The sequence below is a fragment of the Rhinolophus sinicus genome, chromosome 17 (assembly GCF_057876585.1).
Source record: "Rhinolophus sinicus isolate RSI-liver-muscle chromosome 17, RSI-T2T, whole genome shotgun sequence".
Taxonomy (NCBI): domain Eukaryota; kingdom Metazoa; phylum Chordata; class Mammalia; order Chiroptera; family Rhinolophidae; genus Rhinolophus; species Rhinolophus sinicus.
The window spans coordinates 62440014-62467883 of NC_142517.1; the positions used below are offsets into that span (position 1 = coordinate 62440014).

At 40.8% G+C, this 27870-nt stretch overlaps 1 protein-coding gene across 2 annotated transcripts in view; it reads right to left on the reverse strand.

Annotated features, from left to right (window-relative positions):
* Nucleotides 1-27669, reverse strand: part of CASR (calcium sensing receptor) — a 67200-nt gene extending 39531 nt beyond the window's left edge. Inside the window, exon 1 of one of the 2 annotated variants that reach the window (XM_019714025.3) lies at nucleotides 27201-27669. The gene's annotated coding sequence lies outside the window, so the exon portion shown is untranslated. The other variant, XM_019714026.3, reaches the window with a different exon arrangement.
* Nucleotides 27670-27870: the final 201 nt, after the last annotated feature.

Sequence of the window (27870 nt, forward strand, 5' to 3'; positions counted from 1 at the left end):
TTTATATAAACATAGAGTCTGGTTGCAAGTAAAGAATACGATAGGCTAATGGAAAAATGCTGAGGTGTTGCAAGTAGGTGGAGAATGAATTTGATGATCCCATTCCAACATTCGTCCTTCCTGTGATTGCTATCTGAACATGCGGGTGTGCTTGAAAGGCCAGCGTGCAGCCAGGAGCCCTTCACACCCCTGAAACAGAGAGGGGTCCTGGAGTCTGAAGCTCTTCTTGTATCATTAAAATGTTGGAAGAGAATGTAGAGTAGACTGGCATGACAAAGGCTGCAAAGATGAGATAGTCCAGAAAGTTTATATATATATCTATATCTATATCTATATCTATCTATCTATATATATATATTTGGTGGTAGGCACGGAGGGCATATGCATCTCTCTGAGATGTTGATGCAAACTCTGGCTGCTCTTCCCAGAAAAAAGCACATGTGCACATATTTGTTTCATGTATCTGAAAAACAAGGTTATGTGACTTGCCCACACAGGTAGAGCCAAGTTTCCTCATTCCTCATCTAGTAGCCTTTCCCTTACACCAAAAGTGTTTATTCCATCATGAGAGGAAACAGGGCAAAACAGTTGAAGGCACAGGTTTGGATGAACCCAGAATCAAATCTTTGCTTTGACAACAACTAGTTGGTGACTCGGGGCAAATTGTTCAATTCCTGTGCCTCTGTTTCCTCATCTGTAGCACAGGAATAACAATAGCAGGGTTGCTGTAAGAATTATATTAAAAAATACTTGTAAGAACTTAGCATAGAGCCTCGCACATAGTAAATGCTCAACAAACATTAGTTCTTAATATGATGATGATAGTGATCCCCAACCCTTACTCGAATTGAGCGGAACAGTCACTTGGCTGTCTCTCTCTGCTCCCAGAATGCACCTGGTTTGGCTCACCTATAACATGATTACCTTCAAACAGTAAATGTATGAAGATGAGACTGGACCGGGGCAAAAAGCCAGGCAAGTCACCCAACAACTAGATTAAATACATGGCACCCTCTGAGATGCAGTTTGCATGCTGTGCACAGGGTGGATGAGATTAGTTGTATGACACATTTCTGCAATGGGGTCATAATCAGGACGTTTCCTGAAATCCCTAGGTCACCACAGGCAAGATGATGGCACTCAGAAAGCTGCAAAAGGTCTGAATTGATGGCAAGCAGTATATGCAAGGAAGCTGTGCTGTAGCTTCAACAGGGAGAGATGGGTTTCAGGTTTCAAATGTGCAAACCTCTGATCTTTTATGTATCAATTTGATAGGTCTATGTAACAACCTGGAATCATGTTAGTGAAGCAACCAAGAAAAAAGCCCTTTAGCTGAAGAAACCCGGTGGAGGGAACAGAGGACGAGAAGGGGACAGGAGACCCTGGTCCTAGTCTCTGCTCTGCCATTCCCCCTTGGGACCAGCTGCTCCCTTCGTTGGGTTTTGGTCTCTTCGTCTGTAAAATGGCTGAGTCGGACAGCACAGCCCGGTGGGTCCCGCGGAGGTCCTTTCTGTGCAGGAGGAGCCTTAGTAGAGCGCCAGGCTTCGAAGTGGCCCCTCTCCCTCCCCTTGTTAGAGACAGGGTCTCCCTCCTCCTTCCCACCCCTGTGGGCTCAGCGACTGTCCTGTGGCCAGGGGAGGACGCCGGGAGAGGGTGGCCTCGGGCAGCCGCTCCTTTCTCTGCGGTCAGCAGCCCCGCCTGCCGCTTCTGCGCAGCCCTCCGCCCTTAAGCCTGCGCGTCTACGCGCCCGCATCTGCGCGGGCGGCGGTGCTGGAGCAGAAAGATCCCAGATCGATTTTCAGCCCTAGTTGGGCCATGGCGTCAGCAGGGAAGAGAGGTTGTTTTGACTTGTAATGCGTAGAGGCCCTCTCTGGCCTTGGCGAGGGGCCTCGGCCTTTGCGCTTGCCTGGGCTAAGCGGGCGACTCCTCGGAACCGCCGCCCCTGTGCGCCTCCCCCGTCTTAGAGGATCCTGTCCCAAAGTTCTAGGTTCCTCAAGGGGTTATTGATAACTTAAGACCAGAATGAATACATAATTAGAATCCAGTAACACCGGGATACGTTTAGTTTAAATCTCACACTTACAAACGGGTAAACTGAGGCTCAGAAAGGTGAAGCAGCTTGCCAAGAGCACACGGCCAGACTAGGAGTAGTTCAGCATTTCTAGGTGTAGAATGTGAATGCTCCTCTCACTTCATAGAGTTTACTTAGGTAGAGAATGGGAAGCTTATTTTTAATTTTTAGTGTATAAACTTTTTACAAAAGAAAGTAAACCACAAAAGAAAGATCCGTCCCATTGGAACATTAAAATACTATGTCCGAATTACATAGAATTTTAAATTTGGAAAGGATATTAGCGTCTTCTAGCTCACTCCCTCATTTCAATTACCGACTGCTTAGTGGCAGGGAAGCATGTAGACTCTCAGGGGCCCTGCTCACTGCCACAGCTGTTATTAAATAAACAAAGAAACTCACCTTAATAGAAGTGCAAATAAACCCCACAGAGTCACTCCAGTAGGAAATTTTTCTTTCTAATGTGTCCTGATTTTGAGAGTGGGCTGGAGGTGGAAGGGAAAAGCATAGAGGCTGGCAAAAAGTGTTTAGCAGACGTAAAAATGTGTATTTTAAATATAAGATTGTTTACAATAAAATATACACTTAGCATAGAATATCTTCATGGTATTGTGGGATTATTACATTTTAATAATAATTTTCTTGTAGGAACTTTATTGTACACAGGCAAGGCTATGTAAATCAACTGGGGTGACCCTAAGAGTCTGCGAGTTAGATTATTTAGAATAAAATGCTAAATATGTGATTGAGAATTCCAGAAAGGATAAATACCGTATTTTCCTGAAAATAAGACCTAGCTGGACAGTCAGCTCTAATGCGTCTTTTGGAGCGAAAATTAATATAAGACCCGACCAGTCTTATTTTACTGTAAGACTGGGTCTTATATAATGTAACGTAACATAACATAATATAACATAACATAACATAACATAACATAACATAACATAACATAACATAACATAACATAACATAACATATAATACCGGGTCTTATATTAATTTTTGCTCCAAAAGACGCATTAGAGCTGATTGTCTGGCTAGGTCTTATTTTCGGGGAAACAGGCTGAGTATCTGAGGGATGTATTTAAGAGCAGTGGGGCATTGGGCGATGGAAGGTGTGGACAGGGGAGGAGGAGGGAGGGGAGGGTACCTGATGGAGAGGAGGAGAGGAGGTGAAGCATAGGAGAGGGTGACACAGTGCTGCTTCTGGTCCCCTCCTAGTCAGGTTCCCCTTTGAACCTGGTAGCTGTGAGCATGGATTCACTTCAGCCCTAACCTTACCTCATAGGGTTGTTCTAACACATGTAAAACTGCCTGTCACATCAGCCCCAATAAACAGACACAATCCCTGCCCTGTTTTACTCATCCCCTTCCTGTCTTCTAAGTGACCTGCCCTTCAGTCACTCTGTTTTTCAGGGTGTCAATTCCAGCCAGAGACAAATGGCTCTATATAAGGAGAACACAAGAGGTCTGACCTCGATTTGAGGAGCCCAGATTCCTTCCTTTTCTCTGCACATGGTCACGCTGTTTCTAACAGCAAAAAATGGAACTCCACGGCCGACAACTGAGGACTGGCATGTAAAGATGGTATAGTCTCATAATAGAAGACTGTGTGCTCGTTTAAAACGTCATAAAACGACCAGAAGACATGGGATAATACTCATGCTATGCTGTTAAATAAATTAAAAAACAAACTTATAAACAGGATGTGCAGTGAAACCAATTTGTTTTAAAAATAGGAATAGACATAGGAAGAAAAGATGGAGCATTACTAACACCCCTGTGAGCTAGATGGGGAAGAGATTACTAGTGTTAGTCCCAGGATGCTGAAAACAAGCCACAACAGCAACAACAACATGATAACAGGTTCCAGGGATTCAGTGACTGGCCCCATATTACACAACTGGTAACTGGCAAAGCCTTAGCTGAAACCAGATTTCAGATTCCCGATTCAGTGTTCTTCCACTGGCCGTTCTAATCCATTCTTTCCTCAGACTTTTCCTCACCCTCAGGAAGGACATGTTACTTTGAAGTAGCCCTATTGACACAGCCGCAGAGTCATGTAGGTGCCCTTTGAAAAACAGTTTTCTTTTTTTTTTTTTTCTTTAAGAAATGATGCAGTGATGTGCTCGACAGACAACCTCCCTGCTTCCTGAATCTCTCCAAGGCAAGTGGTATGGGCCAGCTACCAGGAACTGTATGCATACACGCTGTGTACCTAGGCTATCAGGGCTGGTGGAGCCTTGAGAATTACTTAGTAAATGAGAAAACCAAAGGTCAAGACCAAGCGAACTGTCCCAGCTGGGAATGGACCCTCCCAAGGGCCTCCTCCAGTCCCCATTACCTCACTTTGCAGAATCTACTCTGAAATCTGTTGTTGTCTTTTAGAGGCTATTCCAGAAAATGAGTATTTGATTATAATTTGTTCTAAGTGCAATGATGGGAAAGTATAATTCTATGAGTGTGTGTAGCTGACTGGACCCCATCTTGTGTGGATGGATGGGGAATGGGAGGGAAGATTCAGGGAAAGTTTCCTTAAGTAAATGACATGTGAGCAGAGAAAGAACAGGACGAACATAGCAAAGAGTGAGGAGAAGTCCATTCCTGATTTAAGGAACAACAGAAGCAAAGGCCTTGGGCTGGGAGGAATAGGACATAGTCAGTCACAACTGGAGTAGGGAGAGTGATGGGTTGTGGAGCAGAAAATGAGGCTGGGGCTGAAGGGCACTAACCCAGGCAGGGCCTTACAGGTCATAGTAAGAACCGTGTTCTTGACCCTTACATCAGAAGGACGTCTTTAACAGTCTAATGTGCATTGTAGAATCTCCAACAAAAGAACCCAGCAAACAAAATAGAAAGTTAAGAAGACAAAACTAATGTCATTCTGTTAATTTTCTTGCCTGCTGTGATGGCCTGTTACGTTATCTCCTACATTCACTCCCTTGCAATCCATTCTTCTCCTTGCACTGGGAGTGAGTTTTTAATACAGAGATCTGGTCATTTCATGTCCTTGTTTAAATCACTTCAATGGCTTCTTTCTGATGGCCTTTGCTTCTGTTGTTCCTTAAATCAGGAATGGCTTCTCCTCACTCTTTGCTATGTTAGTCCTGTTCTTTCTCTGCTCACATGTCATTTACTTAAGGAAACTTTCCCTGAATCTTCCCTCCCATTCCCCATCCATCCACACAAGATGGGGTCCACTCAGCTACACAACCTCATAGAATTATACTTTCCCATCATGGCACTTACAACAAGTTATAATCAAATACTCATTTCCGTAATTGTTTATTGATTGTCTTCTTCATTAGGCAGTAATGAAGTAATGGGGATGAGGGCAATGTCTGCTTGGTTCTCTGTTACATCTCAGTGGATGTCACAACACTTTGTATATAGCAAACACTCAATACATATATGAATGAACGAATACAAATAAAAATGCAGATTTTACAAGTGGTGAAATTATATCCATAAATTACATATTAGTAACAGTAGCTCATTATTGATGAAACAGTCTTTCGTGTGTCAAAGTCACAGATGGCATATATTGACGTTTTTCTAACTTATAGAGTCATAAATTCCAATCTTTGTATTAATAATGGCACCAAAAATAATAGCTAACATTTATTGAGCAGTTTTATGTGCCAGATTATACTAGTGCCTGAAATTTAGTCATCCCAACCACCTATTAGGATGGTACAGTTATTATTACCCCCATTTTTATAGATGAGGTAACTGTAGTTTTAAGTCTTCCTTCCTTTTTTTTTTTAATAGATCATGGGAACTCCTAAGAAATCTTCTAGGTCTCAGATTCCTTTGTTCTGTGAAAGATGAGTTGATGAGTTTCGAATGTCAAAAGAACTTTCAGGTAAACAGTAAATTGATCAGATCCTTTTAAAATTCCAAAATAGACACACTAGACTGAAATCATTCATCCGACCCCTTCACCCCAACCCTCAGTGCTGAAAGCTAGAAATGCCAGCAGTGGTCATTCAAACTGTATCCCTAACAGATTCCCCCTTCACTCTGGATTTCCCGTCTCTGATTTCCCTTGTCTACACTTGGGTATTAGAAAAATCAGGTAAAATGACCACAAGGTCAAGGGCAAGGCAGCTGTGAAGGGCTACACCTGTAGCCTAAGGAGAGCAGAAGGGGAGAGAATAGTCCTACTCACTGATGATTTGATGATGTGGCTATCTATGGAGTGATTGCGTCTGTAGGTGTGCCCATCAAGAAACAAGACTGATTTGACAAACACATTTAAATAATAGTGCCTTACATTTGTATAGGTCTTGACAGTTTGCAATAGAACTGTCATGTTTATGACTTAATTTGATTCTCATAACAGTTTGTGAAAAGTGGATATTATGAACATCCCATTAAAGATGAGCAAACAGAGAATCCACAGAGATAAGGACCTGAGCATCCACAGAGATAAGGACCTGGCACCGTTCTAGAGGTTATAGTTTCCAAGGCTTCTTCCATCTCCATGTACACGTCCTTCAGAGAGAGCCCCTTAGAGGGCAGTCCCTGTGGGTGCTCAGAACACTTCTGACATGGGTGCCTCTCTTGGAGCCAATTTCTGAGCTGTCCAAGAAAACCAATTACACCTGACTTGGCACCAAAATCTTGTTACTCAGCTTAATCATTACCTTATTCACTGGACTTTGTTTGCTCCCGGCAACTTTGACCTATTTCCAAAAAACAAATCCTTCCTCTAAGGTGTAAACTTTGTCAAAATTCGAATGGGATATATAGAGAAATGTCTGGAATAATGTTCACTAAACATTAATGATGGACTTTTAGGTGTTTAAAAAAAACTTTTCATTTTTGTTCTTTTCTACATTATTTGCAATCTCTATAAAAAAAAAAGCCATGTTTCATTTTAATGAGAAAGAGTAGAAAGAGATTTCTTAAATAAAAAACTAGTGGGAGCAAAAATACCAAAATATTAACAGTAGCTAATTCTGAGTTGTAAGATATAGGTGGTTGTCGTGTGTGTGCGTGTGTGTGTGTGTGTGTGTGTGTGTGTGTGTGTTTTCCTTCACCCAACTCCCCAACAATCATTTGAGCAACAGAAACATCATGGAAAAAATGAAAAGCTTTTCAAGGGACTTTACATAGGAGACCACACTCATTTAATTGTACACACACCAGTATGTTGGTTTAAAAAAAGTCAACTAAATAAATAAGTTGTTTTGTGCCTCATGCATAGCCCAGCTCTCCAGTTGTGCCTTTGGTTCACTCCTGGAGGCAGAGGGCTAAAATCATAGTATGGCCCAGCTTTCTCATATGTGTAGGCAAAGACTCTTTATCCATTTCTTATTCAAGGTGGTAGGCAGCCATGTTTGGGATGGTAGCAAAGGCAAGGATAAACCCACTCCCTCCTTTCTTCCATCTTCCCCTTTATGGTCCAGAAAACTCTGGTTTACGTCCTTTCAATGGCACCGATTAGTCTCTTGGTGATGCATGCCACACTCCTGAGGTTAATAAATGACTCTGAAGAAAAGCAAGTCATTTATCATGGACTTTCGTGTGACCCTTGGTCCAGTCAGCAAAAAGTATTGTGCAATGGGTGCTTTCAAATAAGGAATTAGTCTTACTGTCCTGTTGCCATGTGTCTAGTCAGAGAACATGGTCTTTTCTTGGTCACTTTCATTCCAAAGACTCCTTAGCAACCAAGAGAGATTTTATTTGGCTAAATTCTAACGAGTAGAGTCTAGATTGTCAAGCATTCCTATGCTGTCCAAGTACAAAGTGAATGACAACTGAGTTTACCTGAATGGCAGTACACCTTTCCCTATTGGGCTAGAGTAGCAACTCAGAAGTGTTCAACTTGTGGCATTAGATGATATTGATGTTCCCGGTCCCCCCTCCCACCCAGCCCCACTATCCCCATGAGGTTTATGAACATTCTGAGCTAAGAGAAAACAGTAATGTTGTGTCTCCATCCTCTTGTCTGAGCCCCACAAATGAGAGATGGAGAACTAGATTTTCTTCCAGCTCAGAAACTGCTTCTCCACTCCCGCACCCTCAAATGTAAGGTAACATAAAGCTACTGTGGCATAGTTTTAAAGTTCTGAAGAAAGCATTTGTTTTTAGAAGACAGCATGAATCAAAGACTTACATGATTAAAGTGGATATTCACCACCAAAGAATCTTTAAGAAATTTTCAAGTGGATACTGTAGGTAGAAAATAAGAAAGCAGAGTCATAAAGTAGACTCAACAAACCTAAAAGAGCAAACGACAGAATCTGGCACAGAGATCAGAGGGATAAGAAAATAGTATACAACAACAACCACAACAAAAATGCAGGCACTTCCAAAAGTCAACTTGGAGTTTTCAAAAACAAGGGATGACACAGCGTCAGGTATTGAGGAGGTAATGTGGGCAGACAATGCACTGATATAGGTCCAGGACAATGAGCAGATGCTGGTCAGGAGGAGCAACCACATGGAAGAAATGAGAAATATATCTTCATGTGGAGGTCTTGCACCTCTTAGAAACCACAGTTGAAATAGTCATGAACCAGTTTGCCCAAGTCACTCTAGATTATCTTTGACTTCTCTTTGCCGAAGTTGTCAAAATGGCAGATAAAAGAATCAGTGTTGATTTCAATAACTCAGATAGGTGTTTTTGACACTGACTTAGCAACTGTATCCAAATAGCAAAAAAAAAGGGGTGGGGGTGGTCTATAGTACCTATAGGCAATATATGAGCTGCAAGGTCAGGTGATTGCTAAAGCAGTGGGTTGTTAACAAGGCCCAGGAGGAAGTCCTACCACACTCAGCTGTGGCCTAGACTTCACATGTGGTATGTCTCCAAGTATATGTATATCTCAGTCTTAGAGAAAGGGACCCAGACAAGCTGGCCTATGTCCAGAAAAGACAAACAGGACAATGAAAGCTTGGAAATGAAGCCATGAGGAGGAAACAATAGGGGGAACTAACCATAGGAGGATTTGCCTGGAGAAAAGAACTCTTAGTTGGGACACGATTGTGGTTTTCAGGATGCCAAACGAGGTCTTAGACCTTTTTTTTTTTAGGTGGGTATGGAGCATAGGACTGAACAGACAGAGAGATAGGTTTTGGGGTGGTTTAAGGAAGAATTTTCTAAACATCAGAACTGTACAACAATGCCTTAGGTTTCCAGCATAGCAGGAGAAAAATTTCCTATTACAACAATTAGGACTATGCAACAGTGGAAATACATGTCTCCCAAAGTGAGGGTGTAAAAGCGTGCAGAACAAGGCTGGGTGGTCAGGGTGACGGAAGCAGAGAGGGCATCTGGCCCTGGGTGAGTGTGGCTATGAGAGCTGCATGTCCCACTAGAAGAATCTGCAATTCTCAGAACTATCTTGAATTTATATTGCACCTTTCTTTCTTGGAACTTAAAGTGCTTTTACCTTTAGTCTCACAAGAGTCAGTGGATCACAGAACAATGCTGAAAATGCTGAAAAATGGTTTGTAGCTATTTTGGGATCAAAACCCTTCCTAGAAGTATAATTCTCATTGGTTTCTATACACTTACACATATGAAGCTACTTGAGTTTTTACCCAGAGGTAAGATACTATATATATCTGAGGCAAGCTTTTCAGATTTTATAGAACAAATATGGGCTATTGATATAGGTATATGTTTTAATAAAAGTCAATTAATTGAATCAAACAGTCAAATACGTAAAATACTTCTTTGACAAATATGTAAAATAAAGCATTAATAAATGAATGCAGTTACTCTGGTTGACCTTTGGCAAGTCACTCCTACTGTATGGGACCAACTCGACCAGCAAGGATCCTTTACCATTTCTTTCAGCTCTGATATATTGGACGTGAATTATCAAACCAGAGTTAGCTTTAATACATGATGTCACAGAGAGCCAGCTAGCCCTTAACAGGGAGATGGCTGGCAGCAGATATGGGAGGGGAATGGAGAACTTATGCCCTTCCTACTTTTTCTTTTTTTTAGCTGCTTATTCACACTGTTGATGAGTAGAAAAAAACCAGTATCAAAAGCATCATATGATTCCAGTCCCATGTGCAGAGTTAGACTTTGGCTCTCCCTGGCACCTCTGATGTTGCTTTCCATCCAACAGGTAATGGCCTCAACCTCTTCTTCCTTGCATGATTCTTCCTGTCCCACCTCGCTGGCCCTGAGCCCAAGTCAAAGAGGCTCTGGCAGGAATTGCAGATCCTGCTGTGAAGAACATGACTTTACTTTAAGCCTTGTCTGCTTGTCCTACTTTCCCTTTTCTTTTCTACTTTAAGAATAAATCCAGTTTATCTGCTTAATAGGAAGCTTACATTAATTCTCTTACCTCCTAGGGCATGGGTTTCTGGTTTATCCAGCACTCACTGTCTTACTTGGCAGAGGCCCATCTCTATGTGGACTAGATTTTCACAAGGAGCAGTTGCTTAAATGACTGTCCTGTCACTTCCCCTCCCCAAAGCTACACAGGTATCACTGTCATTCTTCTCCTCTATGTTCTTTGTGGGATGTAAACTGAATAATCAGCCCCACCTGATGTATTTGCTTATTTGTGGTCTCCCTTCATATTTTCCCATGAATTCCCTCCATTGTTCTTTTCCGAATCTCCTATTTTCTCCCATGTTTCCCTCTCCTTCCATTCTCCCGTGTTTGGAGGTGGCTATCTGTCACTCTCCAGAGGTGGAACTCAAGGCAGCTGCTGGCATTCTTTGCAATCTTCCTCATTCCTTCTCAGGCACTTTAATAATTTTGTTTGATGGTCTCTGGACTATCCACTGTTGGGATGTTTTAAGGAGAGAACATTAGGACGGTGTTTTTCAAAGTGTGGTTCAAGGACCAGCAGCATTAGCATCATCTGGGAACTTCTTAGAAAGCAAATTCTCAGTCCTCACCCCAGACCTGCTGAGTCATTAACTCTGGGGTGGGGTCCAACCATGTATGATTCTGTTACTTACTCCACTGCCTTAGGAAGTGGTTTTTGGCTGGGGACTCAGAACTACCGGAAACCTGCCCTCTAGGTTTCAGAAGAAAATGCAAGCACAGAGAATATTAGCTGGGGCTTGGGCCCTAAACCCAATGTCAAACTCTAGTGACAGAGGGTGGACTACATGCAGAAGCCTTTTTCCTACTATGTAGCCGAAGTAATTTAGATCTAAAGCATGCAATCTTGCCTCTTTCTCCAAGGCTGACCTAGAGTTGAGCATTTCCCAATCAAGTATGAGAACAATGCACTCCAAAACACATGGCAACTGGCTGCCAGAGGTGCCAATCACTACACTTAATGATCGAATGTTAAAAGCCCTTCCTTCAAAATCAGAAACAAGACAAAGATGCCCCATCTCACTTCTCTTTATCATTTTCCAGTGGTTTTAGCCAGTTTAGGAGCATAACAAAAAGATATCAAAAGTGTAAAGTTAGAAAAGAAAAATACAATTATCATTCATTACAGTCAACATGATAATCTTAGACTCTACGTACAAGTAATTAGAATTAATAAGAGAATTTAGCAAAGTTTCCAGATATATAGTATATAAAACTCAACTGCATTTTTATTAATCATCAATAACAGAATATATATATTTTGTAAATAGGTACAATTTATAATAGAAAAAAATTAATTTTCTTAAGGATTGAATGAACTAAAGATGTGCAAGAACTTTACAGAGAAAATTTCAAATTTTATTAAAAACCAGTAAAGAAATGTCTTTATAACTTCAAATGTGGAAATAGTTCTTAAAAAAGTAAAGTAGGGGTGGCTGGTTAGCTCTAGAGCATGGTGCTAATAACAGCAAGGTTGCTGGTTCAATCCCCACATGGGCTATTGTGAACTGCGCCCTCCTCAAAAAAAAAAAAAAAAAGAAAGAAAGAACGAAGGAAAGAAAAAAGTAAACTAAAGTGCAAACAATGAAAGATGATAAATTCAACTTTATTAAACGAAGAACTACTGTTCACAAAAAAGATCCTATAAAGCGAAAAGACAAGCTGCAAACTGGAAGAGGATAAGTGCAGCAATGTAACTGAAAAGGGAATAGTATGGCATTCCTACTGAAAGAAAAATTGAAACCTCCATGGAAAAACAATGGGCAAAAGACATCAACAGGCATTTCATAGAGAAAAAGAATATGAATAGACAAGGAAAGAAACACATACACACCTGTAATTAAATTAAAACCACAACAATCTGGCAGTAACTCAACTGTTGGCAAGGATGTGGATAAATGAGAACTCTCATACGCTAATAGTGGAAGTTTAAATTGGCAAAATCACTTTGGAAATCCATTTTACATTGTCTAGTAAACATGAAGATTGCATACCCTAAGTCCAGCACCTTTACCCTGGGTAGATTGCCCGAGGACTCTTGCATATGTGCCAAGGAGTCACGTACAAAAATGTTTATAACAGCATTTTTTTCATAACAGCACGAACCTGCAAATACTAATTACTGATTGACAGGAAAATACATAAATAAATTTTGGTACACTCATACGATGAAATTCTACACAGCAGTGAAAATGAATGAACCACAGCTATTGTCATTAACCTGAGTTACTTTCACAAATACAATGTTTAAAAAAATGCATATTGCAAAAGAATGCAAAGAGCATGACTCCATTTGTACAAAATTCAAAACAATGCAAATTAAATAATGCATTGTTTAGGGATACAAGCATTTCTGATATAATGTGATATATGTATAAAAAATGCTCTCGTGACAAACGATGCATTAAAAATAACTGAGATTATGGGTTGTTTTCCTATGGAAAAAAAATCACAGAAATTCTACATGACTTTGTAACCAGAATATTAATAAAATCAATAAAAATCCTAATAAAACATTAGGATAATTAGAAGATACGTTACATTCTTAATAAAGAAATACTACTGCAAATATGAAAATTCATCTTACAGAAAAGAGGAAGATAGCTTCTTAGGAGAAGGTTTAAGGAAGGGTTGAGGAAGCAGTCTTAGGACAAAACATCCAAAGATCAGGAAGAACTGTGTAACAAGCACTTCCCAGGCAATGTTCAAGGTCACAGTGAGACAAGAGGAAGAACTTGAAATGGATGAGCTTTGTGGACAGAAATTCACAGCTTGCTGTACTCAGCTGTGTTAGTGCACTTTGCAGCCATCTTGCTGCTTGTTAGTGGTACAGAACATTTATATGGGGGGGAAATCTCATATAAACAATGTGACTTCTGTGTATTCTGACAGAATTCCCTTATTTACAGATTGCATATGAACTAATGTGCATTATAGTAACCCAAGTTATGGCATAATGAGCTGAACACATATATGTCATAAAACTACAAAGGAAGGGAATGTGAAATACAAATTTGGGAGTGGTGACCTCTTTGAGGGAGCAGGATGTACTTGATTAGAGGCACACGGGGATTCCAAAGACTTAATTTTCTTAAGCTGGATTATAGGTACACACACAGGTATTCATTTTATTATTTTTTAAACCACACCTATACATTACATATTATCTCTAGTATGAATGTTTATTAGAGAAGGGGACCCAGACAAGTCTGCCTATATCCAGAGAAGACAAACAGGACAATGAAAGCTTGGAAATGAAGCCATGAGGAGGAAACAACAGGGGGAACTAACCATGAGAATTTGCCTGGAGAAAAGAACTCTTACTTGGGACATGATTGAGTTTTTCAGGATGCCGAAAGAAAGAGGTCTTTGATTTTTTTTTTTTTTTAGGTGGGTATAGAGAATAGGACTGAACAGACAGACAGAAATTCCAAGGAGATAAATTTTGTTGTGATGTAAGGAAGAATTTTCTAAACATCAGAACTGTACAACAATGCCTTAGGTTTCCAGCATAGCAGGAGAAAATTTTCCTATTACAACAATTAGGACTATGCAATAGCGGAAATAGATGTCTCCCAAAGTGAGGGTGTAAAAGCGTGCAGAACAAGGCTGGGTGGTCAGGGTGACGGAAGCAGAGAAGGCATCTGGCCCTGGGTGAGTGTGGATAATAAAAACCAAACAATATTTGATATTTTCATAGCAAAATGTAAGGGAAACGTAAAATGAACAAAAATTAAAGTTTGTTGTAAAATTTACTAAAAAGAATACGTTTTTTTTGGTGTAAAAACAATATTTGCTAACTGTAAAATACACAAGCAATGTTGAAAAGTATAAAAAAAAATGAAAAGAAACATAAAATTAAAAATCATCCAAAAGTCCATCACCAAGAGACCTCGTTTTGGTGACTATATATATGCGTACATATACAATTTTACAGAATTGGGATCATATTACACATTGTTGTCTACAACCTGTTTTTTTCATTCAACAATATGTGTTTATTGTCATAAATACATAATAATCATGTTTAGTGACTTCATAGTGGTTCATGGTATATATGAGTCAAAATTTACACAACCAATCGTGGTCTACTGCTGGACATTTACGATATTTCTTTCTTTTTTACTATTACAAACAACATTTCAATTAACCTATTTTCTAATACTTTTTTTAACATTTGTCAGATTATCTCCTTATGATTCATTCCTAGAGGTGGAAATCTGTAGCGAACTCTTCTTTTTTTTTTTTTTTTGGTTAGTAACGGATAACTGCTCTTTTCAAAGATTACTTGCTTTTAAATATATTATTTGTTTTTATAGAGGGAATGCTAATTGATATTTTGTTTTAGCACTTTATTTTCTGAGGTTAAACTATTCCTTCCACAATTGAGTATGCCCTAAAAACAACAACAACAGAAAACAAGACATGAGTCAGTAAGCTCTGCACCCCTCAGGAGTCAAATTGTGGAACTTGTTTTTAAAGTAAAAAAAAGCTTCAGGGAAGGCCTAAATCAAAGGCTGCAATGATTCGACTAAGAATTAGCAGCTGAATGGAGAATAAATAGATGAAAGACAGATAGGTGGGCTCTCTTAAAACAGAAATGGGGTCGATGAAGGAGTCAATGAAGGAAGCTGGCAGAGAGATGATCAAAGCAATGAGAGCAGCAAGAAAGCTGAAGCAAGAGTAAGGAACTTTTCAAAGACACCTTGAGGCCTGAAAGAAGGGAGGTAAGGTGGTGAGTATAGGAGAACAGATATGAGTCAATGGCACGAGGCAGTTGGGAGTTGACCTGGTCAGGAAACCAAAGCACACTGGGTCAAAAAGAAAAGACTAATAAAAACCTGCATTAAGAAAACAAAGTCATTAAAGAAACTGAGAACACAGAAGTCGGTGTCTGTACAAATGTTTGTTGGTGAGGGAAATTATAAATATACAATGGGAGCACTGGTAAATGTGAACAATGGTCAAAGATCTATAATTTGGAAGAAAGAAGTGTGAAATTTCCTTTACAGTATCAGTGAGGGTTCTCAAAGATAGCTATTACTCTAGAGGGAAATATAGGGGCTGCTGGAATCACAAAACCAAGTAGCAGTGGGGCGTGGAGAGGACATTTAGTTAGTTTAGCTCGGGAAGTTTAGTGTAGTTTAGATGTGGATCAAGTAAGCTGTGATTTTCCCACCTGAACCACACAAGGATATGAAATGCCAGACAAAGCTCAGTTTCATGCAACTATTAATACTTGCAATACATATGATCAGTTCCCCAGCTCAGCCCTGCAAAAACAACAAACCCAGAAATTGATAGCATAAGAACATCAACAGAGGGAATCACCAAGATGGAGTTCCAAGGACTCTACATCTTCAAACAACATCCAGACATTTTTCCAATTAAAAAAAACAAAACAAAACTGAAACAAAAAGTTAAAACACCCTCGATGTCAATTTAAAAAGTAATTATTACATAGTAAAAGAGATAAAAGAAGAAAATAAAAATTGGTCTGAATTTTATCTCCTTAATCTCACAACTCTTCACATTGTTTTTACATATACCACATACATATCTATGTCTCTGGCTCTATATCATTTCTCTTTGAATCTGTTTTGTACTGTTTTTACACAAATGGATTTCATTGGAAATCCTACAGTATGTTACTTCTTATATTAAGAACACATTTCTATGTCACTGAATGTTCTTTTTCCACATAACTTATAATGAATATGTGGTATTTCATTGTCTCTCTGTATCACACTATATTTAGCCAATTTCCTTCTGTTAGACATGGAACCAGTTTCAAATTTTTCATATTATGAATACTGCCACCCTGAACTTCCTTAGGTTAAATCTTTGCACATATTAATGATCATTTCCTTAGTAAAAACTCAGGAATGGGAATTGTTAAAGGATAAGAACATTCAAAAGCTTTTCATATGGATTACCAAATTGCCCTCCAGAAAGGGTGTATCCATTTACACCGTCACAGCAGTGTATGAGAGAGCTTTTGGCTAAATCATTATACAGAGGATGCCAAAAAAAATGTATACACATTTTAAGAAAGGAAAACTATTAAAATTGTAATACTCAATATATACTTGTAACAAAAGATAAATGCAAGTCACGTGTGACTTCTGCAATTACAAGAGGTACTCATAGGGGTTACCATTAGCATCCAGACACTTCTTTTTTAAAAAATTTTTAATTAAAGTTTATTAGGGTGACAATGGTTAATAAAGAAACAAAAACTCATAGACACAGACACTTCTGATTATGGTGAACTATTGCTTGAGCAACGTTGACCAAAGTGTCTACTTGTATACACTTTTTTTGACACCCCTGATCATTTTTAAAGGATGGAAGAAAGCTCTCAGAAACTAAATTTTGACTATGGGCTTTGGAATTATGTGACCTACGCTTGAATCTAGGCTGTCCCGCTTACTGGTCATGAGACCACAGGCAAGTCACTTAACTTCACTAAACCTCAGTTTTCCCATTGTACTGGAATATACCTAAGTAAAAGTTTTGATAGGATTAAACAAAACAAGGCATAAAAATGCTGACCACATTGCCTAATACATTGTAAACACTAAAGGAACAGTAAATGGTATTCCTCAGAATGGTTTTTTCCCCGCTAGTGTTTCACCGTGAATGCTACCAAGAACAGCACATGGAATGAGGCACGAAAGAGAAAAAATTCAGATCCCAGGAGACACCAAAAGGAAGCATCAGGACGACCACAAGGCTGGTTCATAAATGTGGGTTAGAAAAAAAGCCTTCTAAACAAGAAAACTAATTGAATCTGGAATTATGTACTAGGGATGGCATCAGTTTAGCTGAGCAGCTACACGAGGCTGTAACCCAAACACAACCAGCACTTTTGCACTAACGGAGGAAATGAAAGCACTATGGAAAATCTCACCCTTTGACTATGAGGCCCAGCTGCTCATCAGACCCCTTCCAAGGAGACAATGACAAGTTTTGGGAAAATTACAAAAGGAAGATTACAAGCCCTGAGATTTGTAAGCTGTCATAGTGGGTTGATAACACCACCAAATCATAAACAGGAATAATGACCTCAAGAAGGAGGAGGAAGGGAGAGAAAGGTGGGGGAGGGGGAGGAGACGGGAGGGGAGAACAATAACCAAAGTGTACAGCCCAAATGAATGTGTCCCACCATACTGGTCCTAACAGACCTCGCCAGGGCGAAGTAGCTCCACAGATACACAAGCTGGGAACGGGCAGGTGAGAGCTCTTGGCATATACTTGAATAAAGACAAGGACGCAAAGTGAAACTGGGAAGTAAAATAATGGAAATGGAATTTGAGTAAATACAGAAGGAGGGGAGGGGTGTCTGGAAACCCTCAAGAAAAACCAAGTGCCAAGTGCAGGGCCTCATGGAAAGTTCCTCCTCACGATATTGTGGAACAGCAGGGCAAACACTGCAAACCACCCACAGCTGCAACGCAGGGGTGGGAATTAAGAAGGATCAAACCCGGCTGTGTTTTGCCTTCTTGTTGGTGTGGCTTCATTTCACCAAGACAAGAAGGGACAAGTAGTAGGGATAGGAGGATAGGGAGGGAGAAAAGTAGGAAGGGGGGGTAAGAGAGGCAATCAGTCCCCACCATGGCTCTTTCAAGGGGGACCTAGAGATGCCAGAGATGAACCTTGCATTCAAGAAGTTCCAAATCCAGTTAGGAAGACAAATCCTTTGGTATGGAAAAAAGGAAACACATAAGGTAAACGGCCAGGTAAGAACAAAAGACGCAGTGCAGCGTGGGCTGTGGACAGGCAGAGCTGGTAATGCTTCCTGCCTAGAAGGCCTAGCTGGGATGGGGATAGGTGATGAGTAGAGAAGGGGCTTCCAGATTCGACACTCACCGGCCATAGCTACAAGGCTGAGGGAGGATTGAGAAAGCATGTAGACTGGCGACCTGGTGACATGTACCACCATGTGAGAAGGGCGGGACAGTAAAATGGAAAGAGCCTGGGTTTTGGGGTAAAGAGGATTTGTTTCTCCCACTTGCTGGGAGTCCTTGGACCTCAGTTTTCTCATCCCTAAAATAAGGATAATAATACCCTCCTTTCAGGGTTGGTGAAAAGATGAAAAAATAATAAAAATAAAGCACTAGCACAATTTCTAGTACATGATAAGTATTTAGAAAGTAACAGACCATTTTATTATGACACTATTCCTAGAAATGAAAGCACAGCATAGAAATGAGAAGATAGGAGAATAATATAAAAAAACAAGTATTCTAGAAACGAAAATGTTCACATAAGAAAGGGACAACGTGAGGGGTGATAAAAACTGAAAAAGGGATAGATTAGAACAGGGTACCTAACATATCACCTGGGAGCTTGTGACAACTACAGGCATTGGGTCCCACCCCAGAGCTACTTAATGAGAATTTCTGGGGGGGGGAGCTCAGAAATCTACATGTCAATAATACCCCAGCTTAAAGTTTGAAAGTCCTAGGCTGGAGGATTTGGAAAAGGTCCTTGGCCAAGAGATTAGCTCAAAGAAGATACACCTGACTCCAGTTAGCATGGATCTCAATTTTTCACATGTGCATGAGGGTTAATTCATAAGAGAACTTGAGAGATTCTGCAAGGAAAGTAAACCTATGGAAAATGATTTTTTTTTTTAATGACTATTAGCCCTGTAACCTTGGAAACTTCTCCATGCCTCACTTTCCTCATCCATACAGTGGGGATAACAAGAGTACCCACAGCATAGTTTATGTGGGTTAAATGAATCAATATAGACCTATAATTCCAAAATCCTCGAAGTTCTACAAACCTAAAGGTTTTCTGTAACTTTATTAGCAGCAAAACTTGAGTGAGTTGACACCACTTTTTATCCTGCTTTCTGTGACTATATTCTGTGGCTATCGTGAATCTTAATCATTTCACTTTCATAAATAAACACTGTGAAGAATATTTTTAGGCATAAGTCTCTTTATTTAAAACATTTTTTTTTTTTTTTTTAGGTTTCTGTTACACTTCTTCAGCACTTTAGTTATTGTGGTCATTCAATAGCACCAAGCACTTTTTCTTTATAGTTTTTTATATATCTTCTTTCTTTTTGGGCATGGGCATACGTGTAAAACCATATTTCTAATGGCTTCTTTAGGATAGAGGCCGAGAAATTCAATTCCTTGGTCAAAGACTATAAACAATTTTAAGGCAATTACTTTCCAGATAATTTGTTATGAGGGAAACCATTTTATCCCCCTCCATTAGTATTATCGTTAAAGTCTTAATATTCTTGATAAGCAAACTGGTATATCATCTTTACAATCCTTGTTTCTTTCATTCAAGTAAAATTAAAATATTTTATATGTTCATCAACCATGTGCTTTTCCTCATTTGAAAACTGTTACATCCTTTGCCCACTTTTTTGAAACTAAGGTCTTCTGTTCTTATTGCATTCTATGAACTCTTTAGATACTGAAACTTTTAACCTTTTGGCATATTTCTGCATTTTTAAATGTTTAATTTCCTTTTAATTTAATTATGACGTTTTGTATATAAGTATTTTAAATATTTATGTAACAAAATCTGTAATCTTTTCCTTCATGCTTCTCTGCTACTTTCACACTTAGAAAGAACTTCCTCATTCCCATAAAATATCCTCTGCTTTTCTCCCCATCCCCCAAAATACAAACTTTCCAAACTTCAACTTTTAACTTGAAGTTACAATTTGACTGGATGTATTTACAGTAAGAAGTTCATTTCTTCAGAAAGCTAAATAGTTATGTGTGTTCATTTTTGCTGGTGGACATTCTTTTAGTTCCATGAAACCTGCATAACATCGAGAGGCAGCCAGGTAGTGAGAAGATCATAGGGCTAGAAATTAAGTGGAGTTAAGAGCATGACTCACGTCTGTCGTTTATCATTGTGCTTTCTTTGTCAGGTCACTCCACCTTTCAGTGCCCTGGTTCTTCACTTGTAAAATGGAGGTGATGGTACCTATTATGCCCATTTCCCTTATTTATTTCCTGAGATGCGGAGGATCAAGTGAGTTAATGATACGTAAGTGCTTTGTCAATCACTGACTGCTGTATCATCAGCCTACATATCAATATTTGTTCATTCATTCAGCTTCTCCAGTGTACCAAGCTCCATGCTAAATTCTGGGGTTTTAGCATTGAATAAGACATAGTAACTGTGCTGGATTAACCTGAACAATGTTTATTAGCTCACGTAAAGTCTTTTAATCACCAACGGGGTGGGTAATATTAGTCACTTCAGTTTATAGATAAGGAAACTGGAGTACAGAGAGGTGAAACAACTTGCCCAGGGTCACACAACTAGTACAATGTAGAGCTGGGACACAGGGCCAAGCTGACTCCAGCGCCCAGACTTGTAACCACTATACTGCGCTGCCTCTCAAAAGATAAGGGTGAAAATCAGCTAATTGCATAGAGCAAATCTTTATTTGGAATAGTGGATTTTTAAGAATGCAGAAATAGAAGGCACTTGGCCTCCTCACTATTTTTTTCTCCTGATCTCTAAATTGAGAAACACTTAGCACTAAAGGGCTTAGGTGGCACCGGCCTGGGGCATAGGGATGAGCACACCTGGAACATGACCTGCAAGAGGTCATGATCTGATGGACTGCTGGTCTGCAGCTGTGGTGGAGAACCGTGGTCTGAGCGTTCCCCACTCACTGGCTCTCTCAAGTCAACTGGCACCATCTCTCCTCCTCTCCCTACCCATCCTCTTCTGCAAGGGCTACCAAACTACAGATCTGGGATACCACGGCTGGCGTGTCTGAGTTCACGATGCCGACTCAACACCTAGTATGCAGCTGGAGCTCAAGTGATGTTTGTCGAACTAAACTAAAGGATTTTGTCAAACTACAGAATATTTAGAAAAACTGTATGGAGGATATAGTAATTCTTTCAGTTATCAACTTCTATTAAGAGGAGAAAAACCGAATTTTTTGCTAAGGTAAAAGAGCTTATGGTTATTGAAGGGAACATTTACAATCTCTTTGAGCCTGTTTCTTTCTTTCTACATGAAAAACAAGAAATAAACTGCTGTTAGAAACTCCACCAACAAAAAACACAGGATAAAAAAGGCAAATCGCTTCATTTTTCTATTTGTTAGTAATTTTGCTTGCGTGTATGTGAAAGATTGTTGAAAGGAGAATAGCTAAAATTAGCTCCCTCTCTGCAGGTATCATATTACCTTTGCCCCCATTGTCATGGATAAGCATTCCCAGAGGGTGGAGGAAAACAGGTTTCCACCCTGGTTCTCAGAGGAAAAAAATCAATCACAGTTGAGAAAAACATAAAAGCCAATTAATTCAGATTAACTACCCTAAGAAATCTTTATTCTTCCTGCTTTTTTTCAATGTGAGGAAAGACCTCAGAGACAGTTGAGCCAAAGCACTGCGGCCAGTTAAGCACCCATCCTATGCCAGGCATTGTGTTTAAGCACTTTCCATATATATATTTAACCATCACCACCACCCTTTGAAGGAGACATTACCTCAGTTTTACAGACATCAAAGAATATCCACCAGTAAAAAATGAGGCTCAGAGAGGTTAAATATGTTGCCAAAGGTCAGAGAGATGGAAAGTCCACGTTTATCCAGTTTCTAGGCTGTCCGTGGCACAGGCAGAATTTATTTTTCCTCATTTCACATTTGGCCACCTCACTCATTGGCTCTGCCTAATTATCATGTCATTTCATTTCTGTGGCTTTGAATAGTGATACAGTTGTTCAAGCAACTAACCCCAGCACTACATTCAATCAGCATTTCCCAGGATCCATGTTTGGGGGAAACAGGCATAAAGCTCCCAGCAACTTTTCAGCAAACACTATCACATACGTCTGGATTATTTTCCGTCTTGTGAATGCATGATGTGATTACCAAGACTACACTGCATTATAAAATAGGGACTACCTAAATCCTCTAATTCTCACTGGCTTTAACAAAGGCACCTCAGCCAGTGCTTAGTGGATTGTGAGAGGACACTTGAGAAAAAAATTCAATCAGGCTAGTATCAGGCAAGAGTTGAACCAAATCTACCAGGCATGAGTGAGGGTTATATGTGCCATTTTATGACAATGGCTAGCACATGACATCTGATGTTCATTTACCTTGAATTAAAAGCCTCCCAGAGATGAGAGACAGAGAGAGAGAAAGAGAGAATTTTATTTGTTATGGATCAACTAAGATTTCCTATTCCTATTTTATGTTATGATAGAAGTTGTCAAGGGGTCTTCTGAATTAGAAAGACAGCGTGTTTGGTACCTCTCATTAAGTCCTCTCACATAAGCACTTCCTAGATACTGGCTCCCCAGTCCTACTTGATAACCGACTTTCTTTTGTTTATCTTAAGATCCCTTGGATGATAGAACCAGAGGATGACAGACCAGAATCCCAGTTCGGGGATTAACTGAATGGGATCTAATGAGTAACTGAGCTCAGTGGAATCCACCTCGCACACATCTCAAGCATTTGTCTCTTTGTCTCCATGGCCAGTATCGTGGCTACCATCATTCATATCTTCACCATCATCTCAATGGTTATAATCTCTTTAAGTAGATTTTCTGCTTTAAATTTACCCCCCTTTAACTCAGCATCCACATGCAGCCAGAATGATTGTGCTCTAAACAAAACGCTCACTAAGTCACTCCTCTACTTAAAACGCTCCAGTGGCTTCTTTGCCCAAGGATAAATAATGAAAATAATAGCCAACAATAACTGGGTGCACAATCTGTGCCAGGTACTACATGATTTATCTCAATTCTTACAGCAACTCAATAAGGGAGGTACAACCTTCATTACTATTACTTAATGAGGCCACGTTATTTAACGAAGGCCCCACATCAAGAAAGTGGCAGAGCCATGACTCAAACCTGGGTCCCTATGACCTTACAGTGCATCTTTTAACCATCATGCTATCCATGAGATGGCATGCAGGTTCTCTGGGACCTGGCCTACCTACCACTCCAGCCTTCTCTCTTAACGCGCCCCTTTTTGTTTTTTATGCTTCAACTCTTTGAGCCACTAGCAGGTCCTGGACTTTGACATGCTTTTTCATGCTGCTGTTTTTGTTTTTGCACACAAATCCCTCTTCTGTAATGCCCTCTCCCCTTTATTTTTCAAGACTCAACTCAAGTGTTAACTCTTCCTTTGTTCAACCCCTCCTCTCCTTAGTAGAAGTGATCACTCCATTCTTTGTGCATCGCTGTACCCTAATTATGCTTCCATTACAGCAACCACAATACTTTCCTCCCCTTACATGGATGAGTATGTCTCCTGCTTTTAGACTTCTATGAATTCCTTGAATGCTGGGACTGTCCTACTCACTCATTTTATCCATAGTATCTAGCACAATTCTCGGCATAGAGAAGGTTTACTGTAAATACTGTTGAATGAATGAAAAGATTTGTTTGCACATGAAATGTGCTGCTTGGCCAGAGCACCCCATGCACTACATTGTGAGCTGTAATTAGTTTTCCTTACAGCATCAATGCAATTAGTAGTTTTTATTTCTTTACTGAAGGACTGTATATGGAACTCTGAAGAGGTACATGCAGCTTTAGGGGTGGAGAGAAGATATTCTAGTCTACCTGTCACACCTGTTTTCACGTAGGAAAGTACTCAGTTATAACAATAAACTGTCACCATACACACTAAATTTGATATGGAAGTTATATACATATCTACCTTAGTAATGAGAGTATGGATGATTCACAGTTGAACCACAATGCACATATTTTATTATGCACAATAAAATAGACTGATAAGAATAAAGTTAACTTAAACATTTAATTTAAAAGAAAAACAGCAATGGAAAACCATGACCAACTCAAGACAGCATAAGGGATACTGTGATAACAAAACATCCTTTCCCTAAATTCCAGAAATGCCAATTCTACATGTAGCTACATGCCGTAAGGCAAACACCACATGGCAACTAAACTTCTTGGTTACTACCGTGTTTCCCTGAAAATAAGACCTAGCTGGACCATCAGATGTAATGCATCTTTTGGAGCAAAAATTAATATGGTCTTATATATGTTTATTATATAAGACCAGGTCTTATATTAAAATAAGACCAGGTATTATATTATAAGACCCAGTCTTAGATTTTATTAAAATAAGACTGGGTCTTATATTAAGTTTTGCTCCAAAAGATGCATTAGAGTTGATGGTCTGGCTACGTCTTATTTTTGGGGAAACACGGTAGCAGCCAAATGCAATTCCTAACCTATACATTCTGGTCCTACCTCAAAACCATATATATTCCCAACATTCTCACCTACCTTTGAATATCAGCTCAAGGGAAATCTCCTTGAGAAAGCCTTCCTTGGTCTTGCAGTGTAGTGCGTAGACAACCTCAAAGAACTTCATTTCTCTCCTTTGGAGAGCTAACTTAGTTTGTAATTACATATTCAACACTTAGTTGTTTTTATCAATGGTCGCCTCCCCAAAGTGTCTGTAAACTTCAGGAGATCAGAGACCTTGCCTGGTTCTATTCATCTTTCTTTCCCCAGTAAATGGCACACAGCCAGGCACTCTATAAATATTTTGAATGAATGAATGATGAATGATTCCTTTACCTCTTACTCACTCATTTTCCTGTTCTCTTAAGAATTATGCCTGATTCCTTACCAGACTCAAGCTGATACTCAGTCCATTCTACATCATTACTTCCCTACCTTACCACAAGGATCAGTGTTTATTTTCAAATCTTCTCCCCTCCCCTCCCCTCCCCACCTCCCATTCAAAAAGGCTTCTGAGAAGTGGAAGCTTCTAATCAACCTGAATATTCTGACATGTGTGGGATCTAAGTCAAGGTCATGCAACATGAAAAAATGAACAAAATAAAGAAAAATGTGGTGACTGAAGTAGCCATTAGGTTATTTTAGACACTCTCCACAGCTCCTAAGAAACTTATTAATTCAGTAAAAGTAATTTAAACCACTTCTATTTTATCATATAAAAATGTGTTTATTTGCTGATTTTTTTCCACTTCTCAGTATGTTTTGGCTTTGCATAGAAAAAACCTTGGAAAAGAGTTGAGTGTGATGATTGTTGGCAACAAAATTATCTGGTGGTGGTTTCTGAACGACAGGGCCCTGTGCCCCGGATTGTTCTCCACTCAGGGGTCTTGGCCTGCTCCCCCTGTCCTACTTCCCTCCACCTCTCTAACTCCTTCCTTTACATCACCCCCCACCACCACCACCTCAAAGCTACAGGCCCTGAGCCTCTTCACAAGTATAAAACCTCCACCCTCCGAGTTCTTACAGAGGAAAAATCCTATGGGTGCCCCTGCTGGTTCTGGAGGCGGGGGAGGGCAATAGAAAGGTGTAACTGGTAAAGTTTTGCTTTCAGGAATCCAAACCAGTGTAGTATTAATTTTTGGAAATCTAAGCATTTTTAGGAAATATCCTTTAATTCTCCTCAGTACCAGACTCTACTTAAATTGCATTTGGAAATTCCAGTTTAAGGAAAAGAACAGATAGTACAGAACTCCTCCTGGACTCTTCCCCAACGCTGCTTTCTTCAACTTGCTGGGAAAGTTAAGGCAAGTAAATGAAATGCCCTCTTGGTAGTGGGCTCCCTACCCCAAGGGCCACCACAGTGAAAGACTTTGAAGACAGCAGGGGTGGTGCCAGCGGGGAATACTGGAGTTTAAGGGATGTAGGCAGTGGTGATGACGTCATTTTCTACTGGTACTTTCATTAAGCAGAAGGTGGAATACAGAATCAAAAGGAGGGGACTGAAGAAGAAGAGTAGGAAACGATATGGGTAAAAAAGACAAGGGAGGTATAAATAGACACAAATGCTAGTATAGGCATTTTCTGTAAAAGATAAACGTTTGTATTATTTGATTTTTTAAAACCATATGCATCTTTTGAAATTACAATTTTAAAGTAACTTAAAAATAATAATAGTCTCCATCAATCTGGTACTTTTTTTCTTCTTTTTTTCCCCACCGAGGAATATGGAGATTGGTGAGTAAGGCCAGGGACTGACACTTTAATTTGGTGTCAACGAGACAAGGTCCCCAAAGCACCTGGAGGTTTGACCCAAGGATCCTCCAAAAGAGCTCATGGCCCAGCAGGATGGGTACTCAGGCCATGGCCCTACCTTCCATATGCGCACACACTACAAAATTGCCTGCTCCCTTGTGAACACACGCGGAGAGGGTGTTCTTTCCAATAACACTACAGGCAGAAACAAGGCTCAGGCACAGACATTAGATACTATCCCAGTGCGCACTCCCGGTCATCCGTGAGGGCGACCCACCACCGCTTGTGGGTCACTGAGCCGTCTGGTCCTGCGCCTGGGAAGCCTTCGGTCTTGTAATTTGACTTGCCCCACGGCTCGCACCCAGTATTCCCAGGGCTGAGCTGCTCCGGCCTGTGCCCTTCGTTTGGCACCCGAGCCCGCAGCCCCCAGACCCACCACTGCCCCTCCCGCATTGAGGCGCTTTCTGCCCGCCCTCCTCGCGGCTCCTGGTCCTACCTGGCATTCAGGCTTGGGCTCCCTCACCGGGGGCAGCGCCGGCTGTGTGTCTCCACGAGGATAGGCTCGTGGCTGAGCTAGGACGGCGCGCTGGCTCGGCTCCGGATGCCAAGGTCACGATCTCGGAGAACCGCCCGCCCTCGGGTCCCGCCACAGCAGCCCCCGCAGACCCTCTGGGCCGCTACCGCGGCCGGGGCCTCAGAGCTCCGCCCCTCTGCGGTTCCCCGCCCGCCTGTCCCTTCGGGGTCCGCGACTGCCAGTCTCCGCTCCCCTCGGAGCCCACTCGTAGGAGGCTCCCTAACCCTGCACCCCGAGCCGCTCCGAGTTCCTTACCGTTTTCCCAATCCAGATCCAGCAGAACTGACTTCTCAGGAGCCTGGCGCGGAGGGCGCGTCTTCCCTCCCCCGAGGGCCACTCATCGGGTCTGCTCCTTGGGGACGGCTGTCTCTGCAACTCGGGTCCTCTCCTGTTCTCTCGGGTGCCGCGCTAGGAATTCCGGGACCACAAATCCTGCACCTGCGGTCGAAGACACCCCCTTTCCTCCTCCTTGGAGATGTAAAGAGGCTTACGACGTTGGGGGCTTACGAATCCGCCAACGTTCTTTGGGCCAAGAATGGGAATTCTTTTTTTTTTTTTTTTTTTATAGAAGGCCAGAGAGTCACAGGAAAATAAATATAACACCCGTGCCAAAACTCTTACTCATTCTGTAAGACTCAGTTCAAGCGCTGCTTATTCTACGAGACCTCGGAGCTTGCAAACAGCAACCTCCCACTCGCCTGCGCCAAAGGGCGCGCGGTCCACCCGGGCCAGAGGCAGGCACCTGGAGCGCGTCGTTGCCTCTACCAGACTCCACCGTGCTCTCTTTGAAGACCGGGACCCGGCCTGCCGTGCTCATCCCTGTCCCCAGCCCCTGGCATGGCGCCCGCTACCTAGCAAGCTCTCGAATATTTTATGAATAAGTGGAAAATTCATTTCTTTTGTAGAAAACCAGATTTTTCTTTTT